We start from the raw sequence: 15,125 nt of genomic DNA on the forward strand, positions 1-15,125 counted from the left end.
AAGATATTTGCAAACGACATATCAGATAAAGGGCTCGTATCCAAAATCTATAAAGAACTTATCAAACTCAACACCCAAAGAACAAATAATCCAATCAAGAAATGGGCAGAGGACATGAACAGACATTTCTGCAAAGAAGACATCCAGATGGCCAACAGACACATGAAAAAGTGCTCCACATCACTTGGCATCAGGGAAATACAAATCAAAACCACAGTGAGATACCACCTCACACCAGTCAGAATGCCTAAAATTAACAAGTCAGGAAATGACAGATGCTGGCGAGGATGCGGAGAAAGGGGAAGAACCCTCCTACACTGTTGGTGGCAATGCAAGCTGGTGCAGCCACTCTGGAAAACAGCACGGAGGTTCCTCAAAAAGTTGAAAATAGAGCTACCCTACGAGCCAGCAATCACACGACTGGGTGTTTACCCTAAAGATACAAATGTAGTGATCCGAAGGGGCATGTGCACCCGAATGTTTATAGCAGCAATGTCCACAATAGCCAAACTATGGAAAGAACCTTGATGTCCATCAACAGATGAATGGATAAAGAGGATGTGGTGTATATATACAACGGAATACTATGCAGCCATCAAAAGAAATGAAATCTTGCCACTTGCGACGACGTGGATGGAACTAGAGGGTATTATGCTTAGCGAAATAAGTCAATTGGAGAAAGACAACAATCATATGATCTCCCTGATATGAGGAAGTAGAGATACAACGTGGGGGGTGGGGAGGTAGGAAATGAATAAATGAAAGAAGATGGGATCGGGAGGGAGACAAACCATAAGAGACGCTTAATCTCACAAAACAAACTGAGGGTTGCCGGGGGGAGGGGGGTAGGGAGAGGTTGTTGGGGTTATGGACATTGGGGAAGGTGTGTGCTATGGTGAGTGCTGTGAAGTGTGTAAATCTGGCGATTCATAGACCTGTACCCCTGGGGCTAATAATACATTATATGTTTATAAAATAGGTACTCCATTCTATTTGTTTGATTTGGGAATCCTTGCTTTCAAGTGCACTTCTTAAATGGATAACCTAACTGGAATGTTCTCCATAATGGCTATTACAATTCTAGGTGTGTTTAATAAGATTTTGCTTTTTGCAGAAATCTATAGCTTACATGACTGCAGTAAAATAAGCAGGTGTGCCGGAAGGCAGAGCACTCAACTCTACAGAATTTGAGGATCCACTTTAGTTAAGCCTTGGGTCTCTTGGAGTCAAATTAATACCTAATTTGGATGGACTGATGATTTTATGGTGGTGTCTTGTAAAACAGACATTTTCTTGAGGTTGGCTGATCACCTAGTATCAATATAAACCATTCAGTGACCAACTTATCCAGCAAAGGAGTCTCACATTTAGGTACCCAGTGCACTAAGTACTCAGTCTGTGCCTACCCATTTTGCAGTTTTGGCTTCCAAGATTCCCATTAACAATAGACCTATTATTTCTTTACCTTATATACACAATAGCTGAAACCAACAACAGCCAAGGAAATAAAACTGGATACCCACAGTATCCAAATAAATGGTACTATAGACTAACCAAGGGCTAAGGACCAGTATACTCTTGGAGCGTCCTGTCAGTCTAGACCAGACCGTTAACCCCAGACTGAAAAGCCATTAAGAGTAGAGAGCTCCAATACAAGAGAAACAGAACTCATATCTGGGAGAAAATAACCCATGGCCTTCAGAAATAGCAAGAAAGATGGAGAAGTATAAGGGTTCAGCAGGCACAAAAGCTTCTTTCCCTATTGTCCACATGGCCATGAGTAGTCTTCTTTGGATCCCATTCCCATTGCCAAAAGTGTTAACAAAATTTTGAGTGCCTAGCTGGCTCAGTTGGAAGAGCATATGATTCTTGATCTTGGGGTCATGACTGTGAAGCCACACACCGGGTGCAGAGAACACTAAAATAATACAATACTTTAATAAGCTTTAAAGGAACAAAATTCAACTGAATAAATTTTAAACATCTTACTGGCTTTTGTTCAGCAATTCACGAATTGGACAGCATCCATTCTAGCAGATAGAAAAGAGCTCTGAAAAGTTTTACAAGGCAAGAGATTTCATAGGCATAAGGGAGCAGGAAAATGTAAGTTATACTAGACAAAAGGGAAATTTGGTTGTCCCAAGATCACTTTCCTTTTAGGGGATTGTAGGGATTCAACAGGCAGGTTACCCAAATAATGCTAATCAGGAAATTCCTCATTGACTGATTTAAGATTCCATTTCTGGGATAGTGAAAACTGTAGTTAAGTTTTTTTTTTTTTTTTTTTTTTTGAGTACGGTTTAGCATAAGCAACTCCATTTGGGGTCTGTTGTCTTGTCTTTTACACTTCTATAAGTGAATTCTAGAGAAGCTCACCTACTAGATGAACAAGGGTGTCATTTGCCAATATATGGAATCCTGGGGAATAGGTTTGTGCATGGAGTGTCCACTTGAGGGAGACCTGAAGTAACATCAGCTCACTGGCCAGCCTCTGCTGGAGCAAATGCCTTCTGTAAACAGCACCAGAGAACTTGGAGGATATGGAACCAATGTCATAAAGACCATCTACTGCCATTGGAGGGCGTACTACAAGCTCCTGTGCCAAGGGATCAAGCAGCTGTTCTGGTTATATTCTGGTATATTCTTTCAAGTGGCAGGCCTCAGAATGTTGCCACTTTATCTTTCAGTAGGAGGGATGCCCCCTGAACCACCCCAGACTTCTTTTCAATGCCCTAGTCACCAAGGGTGGCAATGGAGAATGGATTCTGGTACCAGAGAAAAGGTAATGAAATAGAAGAGAAATATATAGCATGTTCAAGCAGGGTGAATGAGGAGAGTTCAGAGGTGATTTACCAAAGGTGGATGTGTTAAGGAAAGTTGACACGGGTGGTACAGAACTCTAAGGCTAGCAATATTTGAAAGTTATTACCACTTCTAGGAGTAGGCTAGCTGACAGAAGCTGTGGCCTTCAGTTGAGGGGGACAGCTAACCCACGGTCAAGTACAGAGGGAAGTGAAAGAGTAAGTATCCTGGACCTGACTCTCCTTCTGATCTCCTGCCAGAGTCTGACACTGGTTTAACTCAACTGGAAGCTAGAGGGCCGTCCAACATCAGCCCCCATGTCTTGGGTAGGGTTGAGAGAACCAAGAGTGAATATAGAGGGGCAACTAGAAAATATTGGTGCACTAAAACTTCAGTAGGTGACTGATGTCAGCCTCCTCTGACCATCTCAAGTGACCTCAAGGAGAAATCCAGAACCAGAGGAACCTAAGCAATAATTTTAAACAGTCAGATATGATAGAAACATAAGGTATTAAGATGACCTAAGGGCCCTTCTCATGTCTATGTAGAAATCAGTAAACTTGGGGGGGGGGAGACAAGATGGCGGGGAAGTAGGAGGAGGCGCCCTTTCAACCTGTCCCCTAAAGTGAGATGATTACCTAACAAAGAACTCTGATCACCAATGAATCAGCCTGAGATTAGAATTATACACGTCTGGATCTCTACGGGGACAGAAGATGCCAGTGGGCAGGTAAAGTGGAGTGGGGAATATTGGACTGATATCGGAAGATAAACAAAAGCGGGGGAGCCACCAGAAGTGACTCATTGGAAGGTAATACCCCAATATGAGAGTGGCTTGGGATTGGGGACCAGCATTAACTTGGAGTCTGGTTAAAAGCACTCAAAAAGAGCAAAGGATCGTAGGGGGAAATTGGGGAATCAGGTGGTTAGGAGAGGGGCTTAAGCCCCCTGACCCAGGACAGCAACCGCTGGCACTGAGTCAGAGAGAGTAAGGCAAAGAAGCCAGGTCTTGGTCCCTGAGCCACCAGCGCACCTGAGAGCATCTGGATGGCAGTGCCCGTGAGGGTGAGGGAAACTCGCCAGCCAGCAGAACCACAGCCTTTTGCACTCTGCACGTGTGCACTGCGCGACCAGAGTCTGAGTTGCCCCTACACCCTCCCCTGAAAGAGGTGCTTGCAGGCACCAGTCAGCTGGTGCTCTCTAGGACCTGGAGAGTCTGAGCACTCCCAGCCCGGGCCAGCATGAAAATCTCAGTGCGCTATCATTGCTTGGGACCTCTCTGACGGTCTGGAGCTGCCCAGACAGCTGGGGCTAGTATTTCTCATGGTTTTGGGTATAAGCGGGAGTTCCTATGATCCCAGAGACCATGACTGGGAACGTGCTCTGCCAGCGGGGAATTTATGGGCTCTGGAGCATTCAGAGGGGGACAGACTGAGGCTTCTCTCTGAGAGGGAGATCTGGGTGTAGTTTGCTTTCCTCTAAACTTCCAAAAACTGCCAAAGCAGCCAAGAAAGAATGAGAAAACAAACGGACAAACAAAAAAACCTCCAGAGCACAAAAGGCTGAAATACCGGTTTCCTCAGAGCCCAGCCCCATGATGGGGGAAGGAGGACTTAACGCTAGTAACACTCCCTGAAAAATCGCGCGGCAGGCCCCTCTCCCAGAAAGCCAGCCAAAAAAAAAAAAAAAGGACAAGAAGACAACCACCACTACTTCATAGATATAACTTTTATTTTTAATTAATTCCCACTATTCTGGTTATATATATATATATATATATATATATATATAACTTTTTAACCTATTTACCATCACAATGAGATGTTCAGTACATCAAATTCCATAATAACATTTTAACCTGAATTTTTTTTCCTTTTTAAAATTTTTAAATTTTTAAATAAACATATAATGTATTATTAGCCCAGGGGTACAGGTCTGTGAATCGCCAGTGTTTGTGTACTAGAAGCAGAAAGGTCTCCCCCAAGATCACAGAATCTAGAAAGACCTTGAGACACCTGATTGTGAAAATGATGAATCAAAATTGTAGACAGGAGCTCTTGAAAGCAGCTAGGACAAAAAAATTCCTTATGTACAGAGGAAAGACCATCAGAATAATGTCAGACCTGTCCACAGAAACCTGGCAAGCCAGAAAGGGCTGGCAAGACGTATTCAGGGCACTAAATGACAAGAACATGCAGCCAAGAATACTTTATCCAGCAAGACTGACATTCAAAATGGATGGAGAGATAAAGAGCTTCCAAGACAGGCAAGGTTTAAAAGAGTATGTGACCACGAAACCGACACTACAGGAAATACTAAGGGGGGTGGATTCTATAAAAGAGGAAAAAACCTAAGAATGTCATTGAACAGAAATACATGGAGACAAGCTATAGAAACAAAGACTTCACAGGTAACATGATTTCAATAAAAACATCTCTCGCAATAATCACTTTCAATGTGAATGGCCTATATGCTCCCATAAAACAACACAGGGTTGCAGATTGGATAAAATGACAGGACCCATCCATATATTGTCTACAAGAGACCCATTTTGAAACCAAGGGTACAACCAGACTGAAAGTGAAGGGATGGAGAGGCATCTTTCATGCCAATGGGCCTCAAAAGGCTGGGGTAGCAATTCTCATATCAGATAAATTAGATTTTAAACTAAAGACTGTAGTCAGAGATAAAGAAGGACACTACATCATTCTTAAAGGGACTATCCACCAAGAAGATCTAACAATTGTAAATATTTATGCCCCCAATATGGGAGCAGCCAATTACATAAGAAAACTGTTAATCAAGATAAAGAGTCATATTGATATGAATACATTAATCATAGGAGATCTTAACACACCACTCTCAGTAATAGACATATCTTCCAAGCAGGAAATCAGTAAAGAAACAAGAGCATTGAATGACACATTGGACCAGATGGACCTCATAGATATATACAGAACATTCCACCCTAAAGCAACAGAATACTTATTCTTCTCGAGTGCACATGGAACCTTCTCCAGAATAGACCATATACTGGGTCACAAATCAGCGCTCAACCGATACCAAAAGATTGAGATTATTCCCTGCATATTCTCAGATCACAGTGCTTTGAAACTGGAGCTCAACCACAACGAAAGTTTGGAAGGAATTCAAACACCTGGAAGTTAAAGACCACCTTGTTTAAGAATGCTTGGATCAACCAGGAAATCAAAGAAGAACTTAAACAATTAATGAGAATGAAGACACTTCAGTCCAAAACCTCTGGGATAGAGCAAAGGCGGTCCTAAGGGGTTAATACATTGTCATCCAAGCCTCCCTCAAAATATTTGAAAAATCCAGAATACACTAGCTGTCTTTACACCTTAAACAACTGGAGAATCAACAACAAATTAAGCCAACTCCACACACAAGAAGGGAAATAATCAAGATTAGAGCAGAGATCAATGAGATAGAAACTAGGGATACAGTAGAATGCATCAATGAAACTAGAAGCTGTTTTTTTGGAAAAAATCAATAAGATCAATAAACCATTGGCCAAACTAATCCAAAAGAAAAGAGAGAAGCCCCAAATTAATAAAATTATGAATGAAAATGGAGAGAATACAACTAACACCAAGGCAATAGAACCAATAATCAGAAGTTATTATCAATAAATATATGCCAATAAGATAAGCAACCTAGATGAAATGGATGCATTCCTGGAAAAGTATAAAATTCCAAAATTGAACCAGGAAGAAATTGACAAACGGAATAGACTGATATCTAGTAACGAGATTGAAGCAGTGATCAAAAACCTCCCAAAAAACAAGAGCCCAGGACCTGATGGAATCCCTGGGGAATTCTAGCAAACTTTCAGAGAAGAAATAGCACCTATTCTCCTGAAGCTGCTTCAAAAAATTGAAGCAGAAATAAATAAAAAATTAAAAAACAAAAAACAAAAAACAAAAAAAAAAAATTGAAGCAGAAGGAAAATTTCCAGACTCTTTTTATGGAGCCAGCATTACCCTGATCCCCAAACCAGGCAAAGACCCCATCAAAAAGAGAATTTCAGACCAATATCCCTGATGAATACAGATGCTAAGATTCTCAACAAGATCCTAGCAAATAGGATCCAACAGAACATTAAAAAGATTATCCACCATGACCAAGTGGGATTCATCCCTGGGTTGCAAGGATGGTTCAATATTCGCAAATCAGTCAAGGTGATAGAAGAAGTCAATAAGAGAAGAGAGAGGAACCACATGGTCCTCTCAATTGATGCGGAAAAAGCTTTTGACAAAATCCAGCATCTGTTCCTGATTAAAATGCTTTAAAGTATAAGCATAGAGGGAACATTCCTGAACTTCATAAAATCTATCTATGAAAAACCCACAGCAAATATCATCTTCAATGGGAAAAAGCTCACAGCCTTCCCGTTGAGATCAGGAAAACGACAAGGATGGCCACTCTCACCACTCTTGTTCAACATAGTATTAGAAGTCCTAGCAACAGCAATCAGACAACAAAGAGAAATAAAAGGTATCCAAATTGGCAATGAAGAAGTCAAACTCTCTCTCTTCACAGATGACATCATACTTTAAATGGAAAACCCGAAAGGCTCCACCCCCAAATGACTAGAACTCATACAGCAATTCAGTAATGTGGCAAGATACAAAGCGAATGTACAGAAATCAGTTGCTTTCTTATACACTAACAATGAAAATACAGAAAGGCAAATTAGAGAATCGATTCCATTTACTATAGCACCAAGAACCATAAGATACCTCGGAATAAGTCTAACCAAAGAGGTAAAGGATCTATACCCGAGGAAATACAGAACACTCATGAAAGAAATCAAAGAAGACACAAAAAGATGGAAGACCATTCCATGCTCTTGAATCGGAAGAACAAACATTGTTAAAATGTCTATACTGCCCAGAGCAATCTATACTTTTAATGTCATTCCGATCAAAATTCCACCGGTATTTTTCAAAGAGCTGGAGCAAATAATCCTAAAATTTGTATGGAATCAGAAGAGACCCCGAATTGCTAAGGAAATGTTGAAAAAGAAAAAAAAAACTGGTGGCATCACGTTGCCTGATTTCAAACTTTACTACAAAGTTGTGATCACCAAGATAGCATGGGACTGGCATAAAAACAGCCACATAGACCAGTGGAACAGAGTAGAGAGCCCAGATATGGACCCTCAACTCTTGGTCAAATAATCTTCAAAAAAGCAGGAAAAAATATCCAGTGGAAAAAAGACAGTCTCTTCAATAAATGCTGCTGGGAAAACTGGACAGCTATGTGTAGAAGAATGAAACTTGACCATTCTCTTTCACCATACACAAAGATAAACTCGAAATGGATAAAAGACCTCAATATGAGGCAGGAATCCATCAGAATCCTAGAGGAGAACATGGCAGTAACCTCTTCGATATCGGCCACAGCAACTTCTCTCAAGATATGTCTCCAAAGGCAAAGGAAACAAAAGCAAAAATGAATTTTGGGGACTTCATCAAGATCAAAAGCTTCTGCACAGCGAAGGAAATAGTCAACAAAACAAAGAGTCAACCCACGGAATGGGAGAAGATATTTGCAAATGACAGTACAGACAAAAGGCTGATATCCAGGATCTATAAAGAGCTTCTCAAACTCAACACACACAAAACAGATAATCATGTCAAAAAAAATGGGCAGAAGACATGAACAGACACTTCTCCAATGAAGACATACAAATGGCTATCAGATACATGAAAAAATGTTCATCGTCACTAGCCATCAGGGAGATTCAAGTCAAAACTATATTGAGATACCACCTTACACCAGTTAGAATGGTCAAAATTAACAAAGACAGTAAATAATGTGTGTTGGAGAGGCTGTGGAGAAAGGGGAACCCTCTTACACTGTTGGTGGGAATGCAAGTTGGTGCAGCCACATAGGAAAACAGTGTGGAGATTCCTTAAGAAATGAAAAATAGAGCTCCCTATGACCCTGCAATTGCACTACTGGTTATTTACCGCAAAGATACAGATGTAGTGAAAAGAAGGGCCACCTGTACCCCCAATGTGCATAGCAGCAATGGCCACGGTCACCAAACTGTGGAAAGAATCAAGATGCCCTTCGACAGATGAATGGATAAGGAAGATGTGGTCCATATACACTATGGAGTATTATGTCTCCATCAGAAAGGACGAATACCCAACTTTTGTATCAACATGGATGGGACTGGAAGAGATTATGCTGAGTGAAATAAGTCAAGCAGAGAGAGTCAAGTATCATATGGTTTCACTTATTTGTGGAGCATAACAAATAACATGGAGGACATGGGGAGATGGAGAGGAGAAGGGAGTTGGGGGAAATTGGAGGGGGAGGTGAACCATGAGAGACTATGGACTCTGAAAACAATCTGAGAGTTTTGAAGGGGCGGAGGGTAGGAAGTTGGGGGAACCAGGTGGTGGGTATTATGGAGGGCACATATTGCATGGAGCACTGGGTGTGGTGCATAAACAACGAATTCTGGTACACTGAAAGAAATTAAAAAAAAATAATAATTAAAAAAAAGAAGGCAAAAAAATCAGTAAACCTTAATTCTTACAACTGCAGTATATTACACCTTGTGAAGCACAAGTATTTGGAGGACTGCTTGCAAACATGTGTATCCCTTTTCTTTTTGCAAATAGTATCCCCCATAGATAACAAGCTTTGGATCACTTTTTCAGAGAAATCTGAAAGACCATTTCCCAGGCTAGTGTCCACAGTAAAACAATGACTAAAGCTTTTACTGACCACCTTGAGGTTGGCTTTCTTTCAGCCAATATACCCAACACAAGCAAAAAGGAAAATGGGAACCACTGGACCACTTGTCAATGCCTTCATTTCTTCATTACTTTCTTTTTGAAATAATGATCAGAGATAACTCCATGAGGTAGGTGATTTAAGGTGGGGGCATATTGAACATTATAACCATCCATGGGAAGAATTTTGAGTTTTGTCTGTTTGAGAAAAAAATGTTTCCATCATAGAGGAGCTTGAGCAGTTCTCTATGTTTCAGGTGTGCTTACTGGATGTTTTTCAACATGACTAGGCAGTCAGCATGCATAGCACCCAGACCAATGTGGCAGAACAGATCCATCAGTTGGGCCTTGCCATCATTGAAAGCTGGCAGCAGCTCCTAGGAAAGAAGCCCTCCTGCAGTTGTTGTTGTTGTTTTTTAAAGATTTATCTATTTATGTGAGAGAAAGCTGGAGAGAAAGAGAGAGAGAGCATGAACAGGGAAGGAGGGGGAGAGACAGAGAGAAGTGGACTCCCTGACTCTCTGCTAAGACTCTGATGTGAGACTCGACCCCAGGATCCCTGGGATCAGGACCTGAGCCAAAGGCAGACACTTAACTGACTGAGCTGCCCAGGCACCCCCTGAACAGCTTTTGAAGCTCAGCCCACCTCTGCCAATACTTGATTTCCCTGAAAGCCACATCACAGAGCCCGTACCAATGAGGTTTCTGCCCTGAAGTCACAGGCCTATTCTTGTGAGCTGTATTTCCCGAGTGCTTTACCTCCTTACAGATGGGGCCAGTGTGATTGGAATAAGCTCTAGGCAGAGCTTCTCCAATTTTATTTTATTATTTTTTATTTTTAAAAGATTATTTATTTATTTATTTGAGAAAGAGAGAGAGAGAGACAGCGAGAGATGGAACACAAGCAGGGGAAGTGGGAGAGGGAGAAGCAGGCTTCCTGCTGGGCAGGGAGCCTGATTTGCGTCCCAACCCCAGGACTCTGGGATCTTGACCTGGGCCAAAGGCAGATGCTTAATGACTGAGCCACAGCTTCTCCAATTTTAATGTGCATATGACTACAAATGACTTGGGTTTAAATGGTTAAACTAGATTCTAATTCAGGAGGTCTCTGAGGGGCCAAGGGTATTTTTTTTAATTATTATGTTACATTAGTCAACATACAGCGCATCATTAGTTTTTGATGTAGTTTTCCATAATTCGTTGTTTGCATATAACACGCAGTGCTCCCTGCAATACGTGCTCCCTTAATACACACCAGGCTGACCCATCCTCCCACCCTCTCCATTCTAAAACCTTCAATTTGTTTCTCAGAGTCCATAGTCTCTTATGGTTCTCCCGCATCCGGTTTCCTCCACTTCATTTTCCCCTTCCTTCTCTTAATGTCCTCCATGCTATTCCTTATGTTCCACAGGTGAAACAATATGATAATTGACTTTCTCTGTTTGACTAATTTCCCTTAGCATAATCTTCTCCAGTTCCATGCATGTTGATGCAAATGTTGGGTATTCATTGTTAAAGATGCCTCAGTAATATTCCATTGTATATACGCACCACATCTTCTTTATCCACTCATCTATTGAAGGGCGTCTTGTGCTCTTTGCAGTTTGGCTATTGTGGATATAGCTGCTATGAACATTGGAGTGCATATGGCCCTTCTTTTCACTACATCTGTATCTTTGGGGTAAATATACAGTAGTACAATTGCTTGGTCATAAGGTAGTTCTATTTTTAGTTTTTTTTTAAATTAAATTTTTTATTTATTTTCAGAGTAACAGTATTCATTGTTTTTCACCACACCCAGTGCTCCATGCAATCTGTGCCCTCCCTAATACCCACCACCTGGTTCCCCCAACCTCCCGCCCCCCGTCCCTTCAAAACCCTCAGGTTGTTTTTCAGACTCCATAGTCTCTCATGGTTCACCTCCCCTTCCAATTTCCCTCAACTCCCTTCTCCTCTCCATCTACCCTTGTCCTCCATATTATTTGTTATGCTCCACAAATAAGTGAAACCATATGATACTTGACTCTCTCTGCTTGACTTATTTCACTCAGCATAATCTCTTCCAGTCCTGTCCATGTTGCTACAAAAGTTGGGTATTCGTCATTTCTGATGGAGATATAATGCTCCATAGTGTATATGGACCACATCTTCCTTATCCATTCGTCCGTTGAAGGGCATCTTGGTTCTTTCCACAGCTTGGTGGCCGTGGCCATTGCTGCTATAAACATTGGGGTACAGATGGCTCTTCTTTTCACTACATCTGTATCTTTGGGGTAAATACCCAGTAGTGCAATTGCAGGGTCATAGGGAAGCTCTATTTTTCATTTCCTGAGGAATCTCCACACTGTTCTACAAAGTGGCTGCACCAGCTTGCATTCCCACCAACAGTGGAAGAGGGTTCCCCTTTCTCCACATCCTCTCCAACACACGTTGTTTCCTGTCTTGCTAATTTTGGCCATTCTAACTGGTGTAAGGTGGTATCTCAATGTGGTTTTGATTTGAATCTCCCTGATGGCTAGTGATGATGAACATTTTTTCATGTGTCTGGTAGCCATTTGTATGTCTTCATTGGAGAAGTGTCTGTTCATATCTTCTGCCCACTTTTTAATATGATTGTCTTTTTGTGTGTGTTGAGTTTGAGGAGTTCTTTATAGATCCTGGATATCAACCTTTTGTCTGTACTGTCATTTGCAAATATCTTCTCCCATTCTGTGGGTTGCCTCTTTGTTTTGTTGACTGTTTCTTTTGCTGTGCAGAAGCTTTTGATCTTGATGAAGTCCCAAAAGTTCATTTTTGCTTTTGTTTCCTTCGCCTTTGGAGACATATCTTGAAAGAAGTTGCTGTGGCTGATATCAAAGAGGTTACTGCCTATGTTCTCCTCGAGGATTCTGATGGATTCCTGTCTCACATTGAGGTCTTTTATCCATTTTGAGTTTATCTTTGTGTACGGTGTAAGAGAATGGTCAAGTTTCATTCTTCTACATATAGCTGTCCAGTTTTCCCAGCAGCATTTATTGAAGAGACTGTCTTCTTTCCACTGGATATTTTTTCCTGTTTTGTCAAAGATTATTTGACCAAGAGTTGAGGGTCCATATCTGGGCTCTCTACTCTGTTCCACTGGTCCATGTGTCTGTTTTTATGCCAGTCCCATGCTGTCTTGGTGATCACAGCTTTGTAGTAAAGCTTGAAATTAGGTAACGTGATGCCGCCAGTTTTATTTTTGTTTTTCAACATTTCCTTAGCAATTCGGGGTCTCTTCTGGTTCCATACAAATGTTAGGATTATTTGCTCCAGCTCTTTGAAAAATACTGGTGGAATTTTGATTGGAATCACATTAAAAGTATAGATTGCTCTGGGCAGTATAGACATTTTAACAATGTTTATTCTTCTGATCCAAGAGCATGGAATGGTCTTCCATCTTTTTGTGTTTTCTTCAATTTCTTTTAGGAGTGTTCTGTAGTTCCTTGAGTACAGATCTTTAACCTCTTTGGTTAGGTTTATTCCGAGGTATCTTATGGTTCTTGGTGCTATAGTAAATGGAATCAATTCTCTAATTTGCCTTTCTGTATTTTCATTGTTAGTGTATAAGAAAGCCACTGATTTCTGGACATTGACTTTGTATCCTGCCACATTACTGAATTGCTGTATGAGTTCTAGAAGTTTAGGGGTGGAGTCTTTCGGGTTTTCCATATAAAAAATCATGTCATCTGCGAAGAGAGAGAGTTTGACATTTTCCTTGCCAATTTGGATACCTTTTATTTCTCTTTGTTGTCTGATTGCTGTTGCTAGGACTTCTAATACTATGTTGAACAAGAGTGGTGAGAGTGGGCATCCTTGTCGTGTTCCTGATCTCAACGGGAAGGCTGCAAGCTTGTTCCCATTGAGGATGATATTTGCTGTGGGTCTTTCATAGATAGATTTGATGAAGTTCAGGAATGTTCCCCCTATCCTTATACTTTGAAGCGTTTTAATCAGGAACGGATGCTGGATTTTGTCAAAAGCTTTTTCTGCATCAATGGAGAGGATCATGTAGTTCTTCTCCCTTCTCTTATTGATTTGTTCTATCACATTGATTGATTTGTGAATGTTGAACCATCCTTGTAACCCAGGGATGAATCCCACCTGGTCATGGTGGATAATCTTTTTCATGTGCTGTTGGATCCTGTTTGCTAGGATCTTGTTGAGAATCTTAGCATCCATATTCATCAGGGATATTGGTCTGAAATTCTCCTTTTTGGTAGGGTCTTTGCCTGGTTTGGGGATCAGGGTAATGCTGGCTTCATAAGAAGAGTCTGGAAGTTTTCTTTCTGCTTCCATTTTTTGAAACAGCTTCAGGAGAATAGGTGTTATTTCTTCTTTGAAAGTTTGAGAGAATTCCCCAGGGAATCCGTCGGGTCCTGGGCTCTTGTTTTTTGGGAGGTTTTTGATCCCTGCTTCAATCTCGTTACTAGATATCGGTCTATTCAGGTTGTCAATATCTTCCTGGTTCAATTTTGGGAATTTATAGTTTTCCAGGAATGCATCCATTTCATCTAGGTTGCTTAGCTTATTGGCATATAACTGTTGATAATAACTTCTGATGATTGTTTCTACTTCCTTGGTGTTAGTTGTGATCTCTCCCTTTTCATTCATAATTTTATGAATTTGGGCTTTCTCTCTTTTCTTTTGGATTAGTGTGGCCAATGGTTTATCGATCTTATTGATTCTTTCAAAAAACCAGCTAGTTTCATTGATACGTTCTACTGTATCTCTGGTTTCTACCTCATTGATCTCTGCTCTAATGTTGATTATTTCCCTTCTTACGCGTGGAGTTGGTTTGATTTGTTGTTGATTCTCCAGTTCTTTAAGGTGTAGAGACAGCTGGTGTATTCTGGATGTTTCAATTTTTTTGAGGGAGGCTTGGATGGCTATGTATTTCCCCCTTAGGACCGCCTTTGCTGTATCCCATAGGTTTTGGAGTGAAGTGTCTTCATTCTCATTGGTTTCCATGAATTGTTGAAGTTCTTCTTTGATCTCCTGGTTGATCCAAGCATTCTTAAGCAAGGTGGTCCTTAGCTTCCAGGTGTTTGAGTTCCTTCTGAACTTTTCCTTGTGGTTGAGCTCCAGTTTCAAAGCATTGTGATCTGAGAATATGCAGGGAATAATCTCAGTCTTTTGGTATCGGTTGAGCCCTGATTTGTGCCCCAGTATGTGGTCTATTCTGGAGAAGGTTCCATGTGCACTTGAGAAGAATGAGTATTCTGTTGTTTTAGGGTGGAATGTTCTGTATATATCTATGAGGTCCACCTGGTCCAATGTGTCATTCAATGCTCTTGTTTCTTTATTGATTTTCTGCTTCGATGACCTGTCTATTTCTGAGAGTCATGTTAAGATCTCCTACTATTAATGTATTCGTATCAATATGACTCTTTATCTTGATTAATAGTTTTCTTATGTAATTGGATGCTCCCATATTGGGGGCATAGATATTTACAATTGTTAGATCATCTTGGTGGATAGTCCCTTTAAGAATGATGTAGTGTCCTTCTGTATCTCTGACTACCGTTT

The sequence above is a fragment of the Martes martes genome (assembly GCF_963455335.1).
Source record: "Martes martes genome assembly, chromosome: 1".
Classification (NCBI taxonomy): domain Eukaryota; kingdom Metazoa; phylum Chordata; class Mammalia; order Carnivora; family Mustelidae; genus Martes; species Martes martes.